Source organism: Cimex lectularius, unplaced genomic scaffold (assembly GCF_000648675.2).
Source record: "Cimex lectularius strain Harlan isolate CLEC.00 unplaced genomic scaffold, Clec_2.1 scaffold177, whole genome shotgun sequence".
In the NCBI taxonomy this organism is placed as follows: domain Eukaryota; kingdom Metazoa; phylum Arthropoda; class Insecta; order Hemiptera; family Cimicidae; genus Cimex; species Cimex lectularius.
The window spans coordinates 1,005,708-1,024,977 of NW_019392787.1; the positions used below are offsets into that span (position 1 = coordinate 1,005,708).

At 35.1% G+C, this 19,270-nt stretch overlaps 1 non-coding gene across 1 annotated transcript; it reads right to left on the reverse strand.

The window, feature by feature from the left end:
- Nucleotides 1-16,459: 16,459 nt before the first annotated feature.
- Nucleotides 16,460-16,532, reverse strand: Trnae-cuc. The gene has a single exon. It is a non-coding gene; the product is annotated as a tRNA-Glu (tRNA).
- Nucleotides 16,533-19,270: the final 2,738 nt, after the last annotated feature.

The following is a 19,270-nucleotide window of genomic DNA, read 5'->3' on the forward strand; positions in this document are numbered from 1 at the left end:
TGGTTGAGATGAAAATTAATTATTCTTTCTATGTAAGGTCTTGGTTGAAATGAAAAAGATACTGTAACGAGCGGGATTCGAACCCACGACCTTCGGCTAGATACGCCGCTACTACCACTTGAGCTATCGTGTCTTCGATCCTCTCGGACACCAACTCTTAATCTCAACCTACAACCGTTCGAATTTTCCCTCTTTTTTGAGTTGCAATGGCAAAAAAGAGGGAAAATTCGAACGGTTGTAGGTTGAAATGAACAGTTGGTGTCCGAGAGGATCGAAGTCACGATAGCTCAAGTGATTAGAGCAGCGGCGTATTGAGCCGAAGGTCGTGGGTTCGAATCCCGCTCGTGTCACTAACTTTTTCATCTCAATCATTACCTTACCTAAAAAGAATACGTAATTGAAAGAATTAATTTGGTCAATTAGGCAAATGAAGTATTAACAATGTTGGTATTTGTTTTATGTTAATTGTTGTTTTTTTGTTGGCGTTGAAATTTCAATTATGTAAGGTTTCACTATTTTTTCACTATTTCACTATTGATAGATTTTCTTCGTAGATTTTTTTCGTATATTACTAAATCTCCATTGAGCTGTTGCTTCGCATTGGAAGGTGGCTGTTTCCTCCTCCTCATTGCATAATCTGCAGATGGGATCATCGTTGTGTAGATGCCAGTGACCGGTTAGTAGTCCTACCACTCCTCGGGGTTTAACCATCTCCAATTGCGGCAGTGATTTTGCCAGTCTCCATTGAGCTGTTGCTTCGCATTCGAAGATGATAAGGGTAGCTGTTTCCTCCTCAACATAACATAATCTGCAGATGGGATCATAGTTGTATATGCCCATGTAGTGTAGATATTTTCTCAGATTCCAGTAACCGGTTAGTAGTCCTATCACTCCTCTGAGTTTACCCCTCTCCAGTTGCAGCAGTGATTTTGCTAGTCTTGATGATGGTTGTTTCACCATAAGTTTACTATGTCTAGCGACGCTAGAGTTTATCCACTTCTCCTTTTGTTTTTTTTGGATCCATTCTGCGATGGAGGATTCTATGTTTCTTTTGGTTATCCCAAGTATAGATTCGGAGCCTATGTATGGTCTTGCGTCCTCTGGCCAGTCTGTCTGTTTTCTCGTTACCCATAGTTCCTCTATGCCCTGGCACCAAAAATACCATCAGGTTGTTATGTTATGTTTTTCCAGGTTTTAAAGATTTTGGATACATGGACTGACTAATTTTGATGTGATTTTTTTACATCCTAATGCTTTAATAGCTGCTTGGCTATCAGATCTTATGAGGATTTCTTTGCCAGTGTAACCTCTTTTAAGATTTTCCAGGGCAAAAGCGTTGATGGCATGTATTTCTGCATGAAAGACCGAAGTGATTTCCCTAATGAGTTTGATTGCTCACGTTTTGGGCTTGTATAGAAAACGCCCGATCCAATTTCTTCGTTTGTTTTGGAGCCATCTTTGTACAAATCATTGTATATGATGCTCTCCTGTGTTTTTCCTCTCCTTCCGTCATTTGATTTTGTTAATGTATGCCCGAATTGTTTTGTTCCTCTCCAATTTGATTGTTTCTAGAGCTACTTTTTCCTAGCCTTTCCTTGTGTAAATATTTCCAGTGGAGGTAGGTTTAGCACAGTTTCTAATGCTTTTGTAGAGGTTATTTATTCTCATTGCCCCTGTGATACGTAGGTTTCCTAATCTTTATATGCTTCCTAATGTTTGGGTAGCTACTTTTTGTCGAGCTTTGTTCCACAAGATTAATGATCCATAGGTTCTTCTGGGTCTTATTACTGCCGGGTATAGCCAATAGGCCAATTCCGATTTTAATCCTCAAGATTTTTCTAGGGTTCTTCTTGTGGTCATTAGCAATATTTTGCTTTTTCTGTTTGTCGCAGGTGACGGTTCCGGGTTAATTTCCTATCATAGTTATAGAAATGTAAGCCTTGTATTTCTATATTTCTTTTCTTGGTGAAAGTAATTAAGGTGGTTTTTGAGGGGTTTGTTTCCCAAAGTCCTCGTTCTGAACATCATTGTTTCACCATGTTTAGTGCGGTTTGGGTGAGCTCTTTTAATGATGAGTCGAATTTTCTCCTGACTCGTGTTATATAAATAAATATTTTGATTTTTTTCCGTTATTGTTAGTAGAAGTACTAGTAATTAGTATTCTTCAAGGGACATCCCGGGCCCTTTGGCTATAAACAGCGAATTTTTCTATTTCTTTCGCGCATATTTGTCATTGACTCTTTCATATTTTCTTTCCGTATTTCTTCTTCTACCTTCTTCTACCATTTCTAAGGTACCTGAAGTTTTCAAATTTATGAATAACATCGGTATTAAACACCCCCATCCATTGCAGTATAAATCATTGAACTGAAGATTTTGTTTCCGGTATTTTTAGATTCCGTAATACGGAGACGGTTAACGTCTGATTCTTTCCGGCCACGTTGCACGGAGGACATGCGGACCGGGGAAAAATGGGTTATCCAGACCCTGGTTGATGTCTGAAAAATGAAAAGTACCGTGAAATAAATCTTCGGTGGGCGGCGTGGATCCTCTGATATGCCCCCTTAGACGCTAGCCGAAAATCGCACAAAGAATCCTCTTTGATGATTCGATTATACTGAAAATGGGAGGAAAGTAGACTTTCATCTTCTTTCTCCAGCCGGTCATAATCCAATGTTTGCGACGTTTTCCTTTAAATTCCGTTTTACATGAAAATCTTTTATTCATCATATCTAGAAGTAGAAAAACCAGTCTAAATATATTTTTAACAATTATTATATTGATATGTAATTCTTTGTGATCGCGTTTCATGACGAATAGCTTACGTTCCGCTTTTATGGCGTGATTCAAGAAGATAAATGCTGGCTGGGAAGGTGGGACAAAGTGTTGAAAAAAAATTCTGGTCATACATGACTTGATTCCAATACCAGTTGATGTCGTGTAACGATTTTACAATATTATTTTTTTTAAAATTATTATCAATTAAAATTACATTGGATAAGTCGAACCGATAGCGACATAAAGTCGGACGCTCTAACCACTCGATCCGAGTGAGATAATGTTTCAGTATTTTTAAAATTTTGAAAATTAATTATAAAAATCCATATATGTGTAAACATGGACATTATATTTCACATTAGCTGTAAGAATGGTCCTTGAGATCTTGTGTGATTGATAAATAAAGCGTTCATCATCATCATTTCTTTTCCTTCCCCCTTTCGCTCTTTCTCTCTCTCATTCACACTATCCCTTTCTGTCTTTTGTTCTCTGTATGTCTTTCTATCTATCTAATTATTCTATATTTTTTCTTGCACATGTCTCTACATTTTTATCTCCTGAACTATGTCCTACTGTTTAGGGACTAAAAGTTTTATTTTGAAATTGATATTGACAATTTATAATTCATGTTTTGTACTGAACTGTATTGATTATTGGTTATTCTTTATTAGTTCATATTGTTCACGGGCCAACCCTTCTTTACTTTATTCTATCTCTCGATTATTTTATCTCTCATTCTTTCTCTCACTCACTCACACTCTCCCTTTCTGTCTCTCTTTTTCTCTGTGTCTTTCAATCTATATATTTATTCTATATTTTTTCTTCCACATTTCTCTATCTCTATCTATCTCCTCAACTATCTATCTTTTTGACTACAAATTGTCTCAATTTGTTTATGACTAGAAGAACAACTGAAAAAATTCAGGTAGTTAATAAATATTTTTATTATTTACGTAAGACCTTGGTTGAGATGAAAAAGTGCCACGATCATCGGTTAAAAAGTATAATTAATTAAAATAATTATTACGGTTACTTATTACCACTATTTAGTACATACATATATACATCTTCTAATTCCTTAAACATTAATTATTTCTAATAACCTGGTTTTTGTGGTCAATATGTTACACATATTCATATTACTTTGAATTAATATGTATTTACTTCAAATTGCCTATTGGACGAAATATTCTATTTTAGAAAATGAGGAATTAAAAAGTAATTTACAAATATAATGAGTGAACAAAAATACTTTTGAAATACAATTCAGTACAGAACATGAATTATTTATTGTCAATATAAATCGAGAAATAAAATTTTAAGTAACTAAATAGTAATATAAAGAAAATTTAAATTCACTGTCTTAAATTTTAACTTTTTTTTTAGTTAGAGTAGTAAGAGGTGATTTTTAAGTCTATTCCGGAAATTGTGGATATTTTTACATAGTTTTATTTGTATAGGTATTCTAGAAAAATTTAGTGCACCTTTTACTAAGAATGACCTATTAAATGTTTTGGTTTTGTGCTTAACGACTCGCGGACGAGAGTGGGCAAACCTAGTATCTTTATCATGAATTTCAGACCTGTACTTAAATTTAACATAGAGATATTTTCGTTTTTGAACTTTTAAAATTTTATAGATTGTAATCTTTGATTTTGAGAAATTTAAGTTGCGAAAACACACTGCCGTTATATTTCAGGTTTTTGATCTGTGCATGATTTAAGTAGCACGTCTCCCCTAGACCATATACAAGTTGTTTTTTGATATTAACATTGCACTTTGCAAAACTTAACAATTTATTCAATTTATGTAACGTCGAGTAGATTTGATTTTTGATTTTTAATACCTGTGTATCCCATGATAGATTCTTGGTAAATGTTATACCCTGATATATTTTCCTCGTATTGAAAAAAAAGATGTTATCAATTTTTTGTTTTATTTATATCACCATGGTTGAATTTTTTAAAATAATTTATTATGGGAAACTATTGCTTTGATTGGTGTTTTACCCTTTGAACTCTGGACCGGGAGGCCGGTGTTCGACCCCACCTTGCTTTGACCGGCATCAGTCCACGTATCGCAGTCGGAGACAAAACGTCTTAATTTTTGTCCAGTTCGTTTGGTCAGTTGGTCCGACCAAATCGCGATTTCTGCAGATCGTTGATTGGAGAGATAAAATATTTAAGTTTATTAATTCTCTCGCGACTGCCGTGGCGAATCCACCCTCTGAAGCTCTCGCTGGAGTGTGCCGAGACGAGGTAAGGATTTCCCATCCCTTATCCCTTCATCGTCCAACATCTTTTCCGGTTCATATCCCCCCTGTACCTCTCGTTTTGATGCTGAGCAGCAGCAGAATGTGAGTTTATTTTATTTTCATTTACTATATTTTATTTTTCATTTATTTTCTACAGTCCACTAAAATCTCGCAACAGTTGGTTTAACGCTAAAGTATAAAGTTTATTTTTTTCGATTTGTTCGTTAATATTATCTACTATTGCATCTGTATAAGAATTTAGATCATCTGCGTATAACTTAACTTTACAAAAATGGAAAGTTCCATATATTCTATTAATGTACGGTGAGAACAGCAAGGGCGACAAGGTAGAGCCTTGTATAGACCTGTGATTAATGATTTTTTCCCAGAAACTTGTGCCACCTTAGGTTTTTATCATCTGACTTCTGTGTGTTAAATATAGGAGAGAGAGAGAAAGAGAGAGAGAGTGAGAGAAAGTGAGAGAAAAGTAATAGCACCAAACTTACTTAAAAATCAAGAAATCAGAACAAACTAAAAGTTTGCACGTCGAATCAATTATCTTTTGCCAATTTCCATTACCAAAATGTTTTATGTTTAGGTTTTAAAAAAAGTTTGCCCTACAGCCTACAGGGAATTGACGCCCCTCCTTGTGCCTCGTCCCGTGTAAGGGAGCGTGGTCACTGATAGGATCGCCGTTTGGAATTTTGTCGTGCGCCCTCACCTAATCTGGAATATGGGAAGTGGAGTTCGGTGTAGGTAAGAAGCCTGATCTCGTCGATAAGATGGCCCCGGATAGAGCGGTCACGAGACCCTGCCGAGTTAATTGCGAGCACATGTTACTAATCTCATTACACAAAGGAATACCCACCGGTTTCTGATGCTTTACATGCAATTAAGAAAACAATTTAATTTATAGTGCTTAATTTTGTTTTAAATTGCAAGTAATTTCAGCTATTTTTGTGTGGGCTTTTGAAGAAAAATCATTATCTTCAAATCCCTCTGTCTTATTTTCTTTTTAAATCTCAAAAGACAAAGGATATTAAAAACTCACAATTCCTTGCTTTCTGTTATCGCAGGTTTTCTCTTTCTTTCTTTCTTTCTCTCTCTCTCTCTCTCTCTCTCTCTCTCTCTCTTTCTCTCTTAAAGACAAATGATTTTAAAAAGCCGAAATTTCTTGTTTTTTGTTATCGCAGGTTCTCTCTCTCTCTCTCTCTCTCTCTCTCTCTCTCTCTCTATCTCTCTCTCTCTCTCTCTCTCTCTCTCTCTCTCTCTCTCTGTCTCACCTTTTCCCTCTCGTTGTCTTATTTTCTCTTTAACACTCGAGATAAATAGGATTTTAAAAAACCTAAATTCCTCGTTTTGTGCCATTGGAGGTTCCCTCTTTCCTTCTCTGTCTTATTTTCTCTTTAACTCCCAAAAGTCATAGAATTGTTTTAAATTCCTGCAATTTCTTGTTTCGAGCTATCGCAGGTTCTCTCCCTCTCTTTTTCTCCCTCACTCTCTCCCTCTCTTTCTCTCTCTCCTTTTCTCTCGTTGTCTTATTTTCTCTTTAACACTCGAGAGAAATAGGATTTTAAAAAACCGAAATTCCTTGTTTTGTGCCATTGGAGGTTCCATCTTTCTCTCTTTCCTTCTATGTCTTATTTTCTCTTTAACTCTCAAAAGTCATAGAATAGTTTTAAATTCCTGCAATTTCTTGTTTCGCGCTATCGCAGGTTCTCTCTCTCTCTCTTTCTCTTTTAGTTGGTTTAGCTCGAAATATGTTTAAGGTTTAACAAAACAATTCAGATTGTCCAAATAAAATTTAAAACATACAACAACGATGTTACTTTCAACCTCTGAGCTTGTTGTTATATTGATGAATAAAATAGGTCAATTACGTTGAGTAAAAAATCCAAATTAAAACGAGATAAGATAGAAAATATTAAAAGTAGGTGAGTCAATATGAGTCATTTAGAAAAAAACGATTATTCCAAGTGCTTTTCAAAGATTTATGCAATAAATAATAATTATTTGGTTGTCTCATTCTGTTTTTTCCTCTATCAAACCAATAATAAATAACGATTTGTAAATTGAATCCCTTTGGTTCTTTAAAAATTCATTCTTTAAAACCACAGGAAAAAATGAATACATTCACAAATTACTGATTGCTTCAAATATTAATCCATTCTATCTATTTATAAGATTTTAAGCTATGTCGAATTATGATATATAAAATTGAAGAATGTGATTATGAACATTACAAGGACAAGAAAGTTGTTTTTCAAAATGCATCAAATATATATAATTTTAATAAATGAAACTTTTGTTTTATTGATTACCGTAAGTGGTTATCATAAAAAAATATCTACAATAAGAGCGGGCCAATTAATATTAATTTCCCACTCGTCTGTATTTTTTATTTCATTTTTTATATCAGCGATGTAGCGAGCAAATTTATTTTTTGTTATTTCTTTATAATTGTATTCTTTCATAACTTGCCCGCTTTTTCTAAACAAAAAAAAATAAATCACGATATATTTACCGAACATGACCATATGTAACATAAAAATATATGAAAGTGTTCTTTAAAAAATACATAAAATAATAAAATATTTTTGTCAGAAATTAACCTCGTTTTTTAAACGGAAATAATAATAAGCTTTTAATGTTTGATACATTTATAAAATGCACTTGACAATTTCTTTTCAAATCGAATTATCAACCATGAAAATCGGTCTCCTTGGTATTGAAAAAAATGATGTAGAACTTGCACTAGGAATGTCAGTCACGCAGAAGGTCGTCGGAAAATTTTAAGGATCAAAAAATCGATAAAAATAAATACAAAGAAAAATGTGTATTTTGGGGTTCTTTAAAGGTGCTAAAAAGAAATTTCATATTTTTCACACACAAAAATTTATGATCTAGTTTACTTAGAAAATATTTGGTTTTTAATTTTTTTTTTTTTTTGGTTATTGATAAATCTTTCAATAAATTTTTATTGCAATCTACATAGAAAATGAAAATTATATATTGACATAGTAGATTTGATTAAGTATAACGGCGAAATAAAACTATTAAAAAAACGGAAAATTTCAACTTTAATTTTTTTTCTCCCGAAACCAGGGCCTGTTCACAAGAAGTGGGCGGATACGTACGTGTCTGTAGAATAAACGTAGAATCACCAATTTTTTCTAAACCAGCCCTGGTTTCGGCAAAAAAATTAAAGCTGAAATTTTCCGTTTTTTTAATAGTTTTATTTCGCCGTTATACTTAATCAAATAAGAATATATAAATTTACATTTTCTATGTCGATTGCAATAAAGATATATTGAAAGTTCATTTATGTTTTAGTGATCAATTGACCAAGTTACTTCTTTCAATTAATTCATAAGAAGTGGCGGATAGGTGTTCGTAGAAGAACGTAGAATCATCAAAAATATTTGGTTAAAAAAAAAATATTTAAAAAACTAAACATTTTTTGGTTATTCTACATTATTCTACGAACACATAATTGGTTAGAGCCTCCGGCTTTATGTCGCTATCGGTTCGACTTAGCCAATGTAATTTTAATTGATAATAATTTAAAAAAATAGTATTGTAAAATCATTACACATCAACTGTTTGGCTTGGTATTGGAATCAAGACGACTGTAAGGCCAGAATTTTTTTTTCAACACTTGGTCCCATCTTCCCAGCCAGCGTTTATCTTCTTGAATCACGCCATAAAAATCCCGTTGTCATCGTCTCACCACATTGGAGTATTAAAAAGTAATCATCCGAAAGGGATTTAAGCGGGGCGAGGCTGAAGCGAATTTTTCGCGACTGAAGAAGCGTCGTCTTCCACCGTCATTAGTGTTGACCATGTCCTTAAAACGCCCAAATATACCGAACCGTAGACCATAATGCTCAGGGGTCGACAGTCTTCCATCTGGAACAAGGTCAAAGTGCAAAACGGCTTTATCTTCCCACCACACGGAAAGTATGATCTTTTCTCCCGAACCGACTCCCTGTTCTTTGCATTCTAATTGCTTACTTAACAGCATTTTCCGTTACTTATTTTAACAGGTGAAATTTAAATTTAATTTTTAATTACGCCGTTGACCTACCAGTTATGTTTGAGAAATCACTTAATATTTTTACACAGCTTAGAAAGTATTGGAAATGTTTTAATCTACTTGATCGGATTATCTATATTTCGTCGGCAGCTTAGTATAGAAAAGTTGTTCTTTTTCGGCTCATTAAAGTGTTAATGAACTCAGTTGTCGGAAATCTAAAATCCTGTTTATTTGCACGTTCTAAGGGTACCAATGAAAAGAGTAAAATTAAATCCAGGTCAATTATTGATGGTTGATGTTTACACGCAAGCATAACAATAGGAAATCAAAGGAGCACCTCGGAAACACCCCGGTGGTTTTGGACTCGGTCATTTATATTCCACTCTGGTTGCGATGACCTCTTGAACACAATTAATCTCCGGTCACAATACCACACCTGCCTTTACCTGGGAGGATCTGTTAAGCTGACCAAGTAGCACTGGAGACCGCTTTAAGCCCGTCAATTTTCGAAATAGGCTGGAAATTAATTCACGATAACGAAAACCGTTTCCGCCGTTTAGGGAAAAAAAGGGGCGGACGCTTTTATGGCGCGCCGGTCTGTTTAATTTGCACCGTCTGCAAGTTAGATGCTGGTATCGGAGGGTAATAAGCTTCTGAGAGATTTTATGAACTGTTTTATGTGCATTGTTTTTTTATGGTAGGATCAAAAGTTTTAGTTTGCACAATGAACGTGCAAATTGGGTTTTCAAGTATAGCTGAGATCTCGATTGAATCGACAGGAATCTATAGTACTTAGATGCTTTGTCCAGCTTACAAGGGGACGACTAGGTTGGTGTTTCACGGATTTGTGATTCTACATTATTCTGCGGACACGTATCCGCCACTTCTTATGAATGAAAAATATAAACCTTTCAATATATTATTTTTTTTATGTAAGGTTTTGGTTGAGATAAAAAAGTCAGTGTCACGAGCGGGATTCGAACCCACGACCTTCGGCTAAATACGCCGTTGCTCTAATCACTTGAGCTATCGTTCCTTCTATCCTCTCGGACACCAACCTACAACCGTTCGAATTTTCCCTCCTTTTTGCCAATTTTCAAATATCGTGTAATCAGGATTCGATTCGCAGTGAAGTCATACTTCTTTCACTTATCGAATATTAATACATTTATGGTTTAGTGGTCAATTGACCAAGTTATTTCTTTTAATTATTTAATGGGTAGAGCGGCGGCGTATTTAAACAAAGGTTGTGGGTTCGAATCCCCTAGTGACACTGACTGTTTTATCTCAACCAAAACCTTACATAAAAAGAATAATTAATTAAAAGAAGTAACTTGGTCAATTGATCACTAAAACATAAATGAACCTTCAATATATTTTTATTGCAATCTATATAGAAAATGTAAAATTATATATTCACATAGTTGATTTGATTAAGTATAACGGCGAAATAAAACTGTTGAAAAAAAGGATAATTTCAGCTTTAAATTTTTTTGGCGAAACCTGGGCTGGTTCTACGGACACGTAACCGCCACTTCTTATGAATAGGCCCTGGTTTCGGAAAAAAAATTAAAGTTGAAATTTTCCGTTTTTTTAATGTTTTATTATTTCGCATCCACTCGGACACCAACACCCCATCTCAAAAAGCCTCACATAAAAAGATTAATTAGTTGAAAGAATTAATTTGTTCAATAGACCACAAAATATAATGGATTTCATATTAGCTTGACGAAAGAAAAAAAATTATGGCTTAGCTTAGTTCAAAAATATTTGATTTTTAGAAATTATTTAATTATTGATAAACGTTGATAGCTTTGAATATAGAATAGAATAGAATAGAATATTTTATTGTATTTTAGCATTATATATATGCATATACAAGGGATGCACATTTTGTTTTCTCACATATTTTTACATAATTACAATACTTTATCCATGTCAAAAATAAATACAGTAGAATACCATATGTACAGTGCAACACAATTAACAATATACATAATTTTTAATTTAAAAAAAATTAATTATTATTATTTATTTATTATAATTATACAATTATATATTGATAAAGATACTTAACATTAACATAGAACATATTATGGACATATAAAGAACCTTTGGCAGACTGCATCATTCATCTAACACAAAGGCTCTTAACTTCAATTTACCCGATATAAAATAAAATAAATCATTTATTTTTTCTTTATCCCACCTTCCATTTAGTAACCATATTAATTTTTCGTCACTATTGTACAGTTGTGGTGCATTCTTTAAACAATTCTGTAAATATTTTTTTCTTAACGACGAATATATTGGGCACTCCCATATTATGTGTGCCAAAGTTTCGTTGACCTTGAAATTGCAGATTGTGCATAATTGTGTGCAGTCAATGGAGTATGTAATGCCATTATAAAACAGTCTAATTGCTGCGGTACCCGATAGCCTTAGTTGCACTATAATTCTCTGCTTGGCCATGGAAACATTTTGAAATAAATAATTTTCGCATAAATAAAGAGAAGAAATTCGCCTGAAGAAGGGGTTGAAGCCGGAGCCAATGCATCGGTCGATGTTAATTGAATAGAGATTACTCTCCCAACGCTCTATAATGTCCCTTTTGTGCTTCGCCAGCTCACTTACATCACGAAAAAAAGGGAAGGTTCGTAACCCAAACGAGCCAATATACCATGTAAATGAACAAGCCAGTTACCATTGCAATATTCTTTACGAGGTGATGAAAGTTCGTTGCGAATAAAACAGATTCAAACGATCTCTTCAGAAGGGATTTTTTATCTGAAGCTAACATTTTGCTTAACCAGTTTATCACCCTAATCAAAATTTTGGTGCTAGTAGATTCAAGACCAAACTCAATTTTTATGTAATGATCGGGCGTGTTGCGGGGCAGATGGAACAGCTGTTAATAATACCTGATTTGCAATTTGTCCAAATCCTCCAACTACGCCACCGCCCAAAGTTCAGCGGCATAGTAAGCAGATGCAGCGACAACTGAGTCAAATAGCTTTCTTTTCGCCGCTAGCGAGTTGGATTTACTTTTAATAAGAATTTCTTTGATCTTTCCAAGAGCTCAGATACCTTTATGAGGTATGCCCAAGTAAGTGAACGAGTTTACATACAGCAAAGGCTGCGACTCAAAATATAAAGTTCTTAACTCCTTACAAATGGAGGACCTTCGGAATACTAGAACTTTAGTCTTATTAACATTTTTAGACAGTTTATTAGTGGAGCAGTAATCAGATAAAACGCCGAGCAGGCATACAAGGTGAGCAATTTCGTCCAATCTAACACCCACCATATTCCGGTTTTCAAAGAAACGGATGAATAGAGAGAAAAGTAAGGGCGACAGGGATTCTCCCTGAAGCACCCCCTTCGTTACAGCAATGCTATCCTCTGATAAGACGTCGTTCAGCTTAAGGTTAAAGCCCGTAGAGTTATAAACATTGTTAAGGATACGTATAATCTTGCCACCAATCCCCAATGAATGCATTTTCGCCCAGAGCAAATTATGATTTATGTTATCAAAAGCTTTTGAGAAGTCAACGAAAACAGCAAATAGGTACTTTCCTTTTTGGATGTACTGTGTCGCTAAATTATGTGAAGTAAAAAGATTATCTTTGCAAGATTTATTCTTACAGAACCAAGCCTGCTCTTCTGGTATGATGCAATTGATTTCACAGTACGTATTAAGTCTGTTACGAATTATTGTTGTAAATAGTTTACACATGATAGCTTTGAATATATTTTTATTACAATTTACATAAAAAATGTGGTAAAATGATACATTCACAGAGTTGATCTGAGTAGGTTGAACTGGGAAATAAAAATATTAAAAACAGCAAATTTCAACTTTCGAAATTTTTTTGCGAAACAGGAGCCGATTCATAAGAAGTGGAGGATTCGTGTCCGTTATTTTGGAGTGTACAATCAAAAAAAAATTCTGGTCTAAATCAGCAACCTGGTTGTCCCCGTTTTAGATTAATACATTCTCTATGGAAAGAAATCTGATCGCTTGATAGTACGAGATTGGTCGTGGCGTTTCTTTTTCTGTCACGGTATGTAAGTCGTACAAACGAAACGGAATTACACCTTCCATAAATTATTCCATACGTCCGTACGATTCAAGTAGTGGGTTGTTGATCTTCTATCAGTAGAATCTGTAAAGTTTGTTCCGTAGTTCCGACATTCGCAGTGCAAGGAGCAAATCTGTAACCATCCAATGGGCCATTAACCCGCCCGAGCTAATTGTACTGGCAAGAACAAACTAGCATATTATGCGGACGTCCCGAGAACATGGGATACGCACGCACGAATCGAGCATATTATTCGATCGCACACGCTAACCAGATCCTGGTCTTCTATCGGCGGTAATCGACCCCCTGATGAATGGATACCTTTTGTTTCCATCCGTTCTGCCACGACCCTTCCAACTTTCCAGTTTCAATAGAAAATTAAACTCTTGGAAAAGTGATGCCTGTTGTGTGGAAGGTTTTTTTTTGGCCCGGACTGACCGAGTGGGAGTCGTTAAAAAAAAGGCAGATGGGTTCGAAGTGGGGTGTTGTCATATGGTGTCGGGCGCCTTCCTACCTGTCATCAGGACGCAGGAGGAAGTCATTACTGGGAGAAAAGAAATAACAACAAATTACAATGACCCACCTATCGCAGAAATGACCCATACATTATTTATCTTTACTCTCAGATAAAAAAATAAATTATGAATTAAAATGAATTTCTTATATTTCTAATTTAATATTCAGTTTTTATAAATTCTTATTATGCAAGTTATAAAAGTTTATATGTACTCTATTATTTGCCATATTTTAAAAGTTATGGTTTAACGTAAGAATTTTGAAAATCGAGTTAAGTACATGGAAAATAACAAAATCACTTATGAAAGCTGTAAGAATAACATAACAAGCTAATATTGAGAGAATCAGAAAAGCATATTCGTGTAAAATCAGCGATTCGATTTTGTGTAAAAAAATTAAACCTTTAAATAAGCACATTTTTCTGAAAGTTTGGATTTTTTGAATTTTGAACTTATATACTTCCTTTACCCATTTTTTGTATTTCTCTCTCTCTCTCTCTCTCTCTCTCTCTCTCTCTCGCTCTCTCTCTCTCTCTCTACCTCTCTCTCTCGCTCTCTCTCCATCTATCTATCTATCTGTCTGTCTGTCTCACTCTCTGCGTGTTACTATTTTTATTCACTATCTATTTTATATTTTATGTCTACCAATCGATTTTTCTGTTTTCCTTTTTAATTTACTAGTTTATCCTATCTCTCTCACTTGCTCTACCAGTCTTTCACTATTTTTTTCAGAATCTATTTTATATTTTAAATTTATCAATTGTGTTTCCCTGCCCTGATCTTTTTTTCTTTTCAATTTATTGGTTTATTCTGTCTGTCTGTCTGTCTGTCTGTCTGTCTGTCTGTCTGTCTGTCTCTCTCTCTCTCTCTCTCTCTCTCTCTCTCTCTCTCTCTCTCTCTCTCTCTCTCTTTCAACCTTTGAGCCCATATATCTAATAATTTTAATTGACTTTCTATTTTTATATATTTACCTATCTCTTTGTACCATGTTACGTTTTTTCTATATCATTATTATTTTCTTTCTCTCCCTATTTTTTCCTCTCTCTCCCCTCCATCAATCTATATATTTATAATTTTTTTCCATCTATCTTTATGGGTTTATTTATATTTTTTTGACAAGTTATGTTTTTTCTATTCCATTATTTTTCTCTCCTTGTCTACCTTCCTCATCTATTTGTCTGTCTGTCTGGTTGTTTGTATATCTCTCTGTATATCTTTTTGTCAAGTTATGTATTTTCTATATCATTATTATTACTCTCTCTCATTTATACTCTCTATCTCTATGTCTGTCTGTTTTTCCTCCCTCCCTCTCTCTATCACTCTCTCTCTCTCTCTCTCTCTCTCTCTCTCTCTCTCTATCTATCTATAGAGAGAGATCTCTCTTTCTCTGTATCTTTATATCCATGTTTCTCTTACACTCTCCATCTGTTATTCACTATTTTTTTCGCTCTCTATATTATATTTTACAATTCTATCAATCGATTTTTTCTTTCCAATTGTTTTTTATTCTACCTTGCTACTTTGCTTTATTCTACCTCTCTCACTCTTTCTCTCTCTCTCACACACACAAACAGAAACGAGATTTATTTAAAGTAATTTTAAATTTTTTATTGTTTATCATAAAATTTGAACAAACATTCCTAATATGTGTTCTGATGAACAATTGTAATTTATCATTCCGCTAAAAAGAATTCGTTTTAATTGTGCTTTTCCCCCCAATTTTTCATAGGAACGAATCGTCAGTTTTATATACTTTCCATGTGGTAGTTAGGAATAGTAACGGCCCCATATATAAGTGATCAAAAGCTTTTTAATTCCGTGTGGTCATAAATCACGTCTAAAGGAATTTCGTTGTTCTGCCGGGTGGTTTGAATCGATTTTGCTGGGTCCGGAGTGCCATTGGGGATGAATGAAACTTTTTCCATAACAAGTTGGAAAGAGGGGAGCCGAACCCTTTCTCCCCGAACTATCCATCAGCTGGACGACGGTAAATATTATTCCGAAATAAATGGCTTCTCTAGGTCAAAGTACCAACGGGGTCTTTTATCCGCGGCTTCGCAAACATCGCAACCCCCCACCGCCAAATAGAAATATGCTGACGCCGGGGTGTATTGAAAAAACGTCCCTTCGGTATGTTGTAGGTAACAACTGGCGCCTGCCTACCTCCTTGGCCCTGCCGATCTGTTATTAATAATAACGAAGGTAATTAAAATCTGCAGACTATTAACCCCTGGTTTGCCCGGGTTCAATTTTCCCACACTTCTACTCACCGACAATAACCCTACCCCCTCGTTTAATTTACCATAACAATCTTTTGGCCTTAACCCACTCAATTAACTCCGAGGAAATTTCTCATTTCATCGCTGCAGCCTCGAACTATCGAACATCATCGGCAAGTTAGTCAATATAATATTTTCATTGTTGAATTAATTGTCTTTGTAAGAACTACATTATTTCATTAGTAATTGTAAACTGTATTGGGTACAGAGAAATGTTAACTTATGGGCAGGATTATGGTTGAATAAAATAACTTCATTTATTGTAAAAATTAATTGTAAATTTGAACAAATTTATAAACTTTAATATCAGGTTAAGTTGATATGATATTTTCTCTATCCACTTGGACTTGAGTCAATTTGGTGTGTTTGTGTTAGGTCTGTACTATGGTTATGCTAACTTATTGGAATGAATGTAAGTTAATCCAAGTTTATGTTTAGTGGTCTAATTGACCATATTAATTATTTCAATTACTTATTCTTTTTATTTAAGGTCTTGGTTGAGGTGAAAAAGTCAATGTCTCGAGCGGGATTCGAACCCACGACCTTCGGCTAGAGAAGCCGCTGCTCTACCACTTGAGCTATCGTGACCTCGATCCACTCGGACACTAACTTCCCATCTCACCCACCTTTCGAATTTTCTCTCCTTTTTGTCATTTGCACTGTGCCATTTTTTTTTGCCTTATGATCTTTGCATATTAGCCATGACGAATTCTTATATATGTTGTTCAAATTGGGGGTTATCGGGAAAAAAGGGCCAGAGGCGACGGTGGGAATCGAACCCACGACCGCGGCGTGAGAGTCTCTCATGCTAACCACTCGGCTACCGCGGGGGGTTCAAATCCCGCTCGTGACACTAGCTTTTTCAATTCAACCAAAACCTTAGAAAAAAGATTAATTTATTATTTCTATTGAAACATCTTTATTTTGAACGTTAAACATTGCAAAATGGACGACGATATTCTTAGGATTTATGCGAAAGAAATAGTGCCTTGGTTTTTTTAAATATAGGAAAAAACATTTTTTAATCCTAACGATAAATTATTGTCATAAGTTAAACATATAAACTAAAACCATCCCATAAATTAATGAGGAATTGTAAATGTTCTGATGTTTTTGTAAATGATCAGCCCGGAAAAATTTGCCCGCATTTATGTGTTGGTTAACTCTCGCATATCTCCAGGCCTTTTTGTAATTATACAAATTTAGCCCCCAGGCAATACAGGCCGAGAATTTATGGAATTTCTCCTCATGTTGCGAACCTCATGCTATTTGACTAAAGATAGGCCTGTTTGTCGAATTTCTACCTGGTAGGGCAACAAGCCGGCTATTACTGTCAGGAACGCATCGCCCACCTATCTTATCTTAGCCCTCTATAACTCCTAAAAAGGACGAGTCTGAATATAAATCTGATTTGGGTCTAATTTCCCTGCCTGCCGCCCACCTGCCTTCGTCCTCAACCTTAAAATCAGACTGGGTAATTCGAACCGATGACGACCCACTTCTATGCCAAATGACTTAGTTTTTGCAGCAACAGTACAACGTTGAGTCGAATGAAAGTAAAACGGAAAAATAGATAAAACTAAAAAGCCGGAAAATGAATGAGTAAGTGAGATAGAGTGAGAAAGAGAAAGAGAGAAAGAGAAAGAGAAAGAGAGAGAGAGAGAGAGAGAGAGAGAGAGAGAGAGAGAGAGAGAGTGTGAAAATGAAAGGCACATACAGGGCAGACATAAAGGAAACAGTAAGATGGCAATAAAGATAAGAGATAAAGGGCGAAAGTGAACGAAAAATAAAGTAAAGAGCATGAGAGTGTAAGAGTGAGATAGATACATAGAAAGTCAAATAGACAGATATATACATAAATAGATAGATATATAGAAAGATAGATGATAGGTAGGTGGATAGAGGGAGAGAAAAAGAGAGATAGATAGATAGATAGATAGATAGATAGATAGATAGACAGATATATAGATAGATAGATAGATAGATAGATAGATAGATAGATAGATAGAGAGAGAAAGAGATAAACCGGCAGACAGATAAATCAATAAGTCGAAGACTAGAAGATAGATACACGAACAGATAGATGATATTCAGGATGTCAGATAGTTAAATTGTTTGATTGATGGACAGAGGGAAGAGGGAGAAAGAGTGATTGAGAGCGTGAAGATGAGGGGCATATATAGGACCAATATAACCGCAAGAAAATGAGAAGGTAAGAAATGTAGAGTATTAAGAAAAATATGAATGAAAAAGAAGGTAGTGAACGTGAGAGAGTAAGTATCAGAGAGATAGGTAGATAGAAAGTTATATCTGCATATATCTCGAGAGAGAGAGAGAGAAATGTAGAAAGATAGAGAGATAGGGAAGGAGAGAGAGAGAGAGAGAAAGAGAGAGAGAGAGAGAGAGAGAAAGAAAGAAAGTGAGGAAAAGAGTCACAGGCAGACCAGATGCAAAGCAAGAAAATGAGAAGGTAAGAAAAATATTGTAATAAGAGAAAGATGAATGAAAAAGAAGGTAATGAACGTGAGAGAGTAAGTATCAGAGAGATAGGTCGATAGAAAGTTATATCTGCATATATCTCGAGAGAGAGAAATGTAGAAAGATAAAGAGATAGGGAGGGAGGGAAGGAGAGAGAGAGAGAGAGAGAGAGAGTGAGAAAGTGAGGAAAAGAGTCACAGGCAGGCCAGATGCAAAGCAAGAAAATGAGAAGCTAAGAAAAATATAGTAATAAGAAAAAAGATGAATGAAAAAGAAGGTAATGAACGTGAGAGAATAGTATCAGAGAGATAGGTCGGTAGAAAGTTATATCTGCATATATCTCGAGAGAGAGAAATGTAGAAAGATAGAGAGATGGTGGGGGGTGGGAGAGAGAGAGAGAGAGAGAGAGAGAGAGAGAGAGAGAGAGAGAGAAAGTGTGGAAAAGAGTCACAAGCAGGCCAGACGCAAAGCAAGAAAATGAGAAGGTAAGAAAAGTAGAGTGATGAAGAGGAAGCAAGAAAAATATAGAGGGATAAAGAGTCAAAGAGACAAACAAAATTAAAGAACAGAGAGTAGTTTTTGTACTGTTTTTGTTGTGAGGGCGAATGAGAGAAAGTAAGAGAGTGTGTGCTCGCGTGCACTGTGTGTATGTGTGTGTACCTAGTCTTGCTTTTTTTATAAACCATTTATTCTAAAAATGAAAATACCTTGTTTTCTAATATCAACTACTTAAAATGTTTATTCGGTAATCGTGAGATGCGGTCTGGAGTGAGGTAGGTTTTAGAAAAAAATTTTCTTTATCGTGCCAACTTTTCGATCTTTATTGAGATCATTTTCAGGGCCTGGGA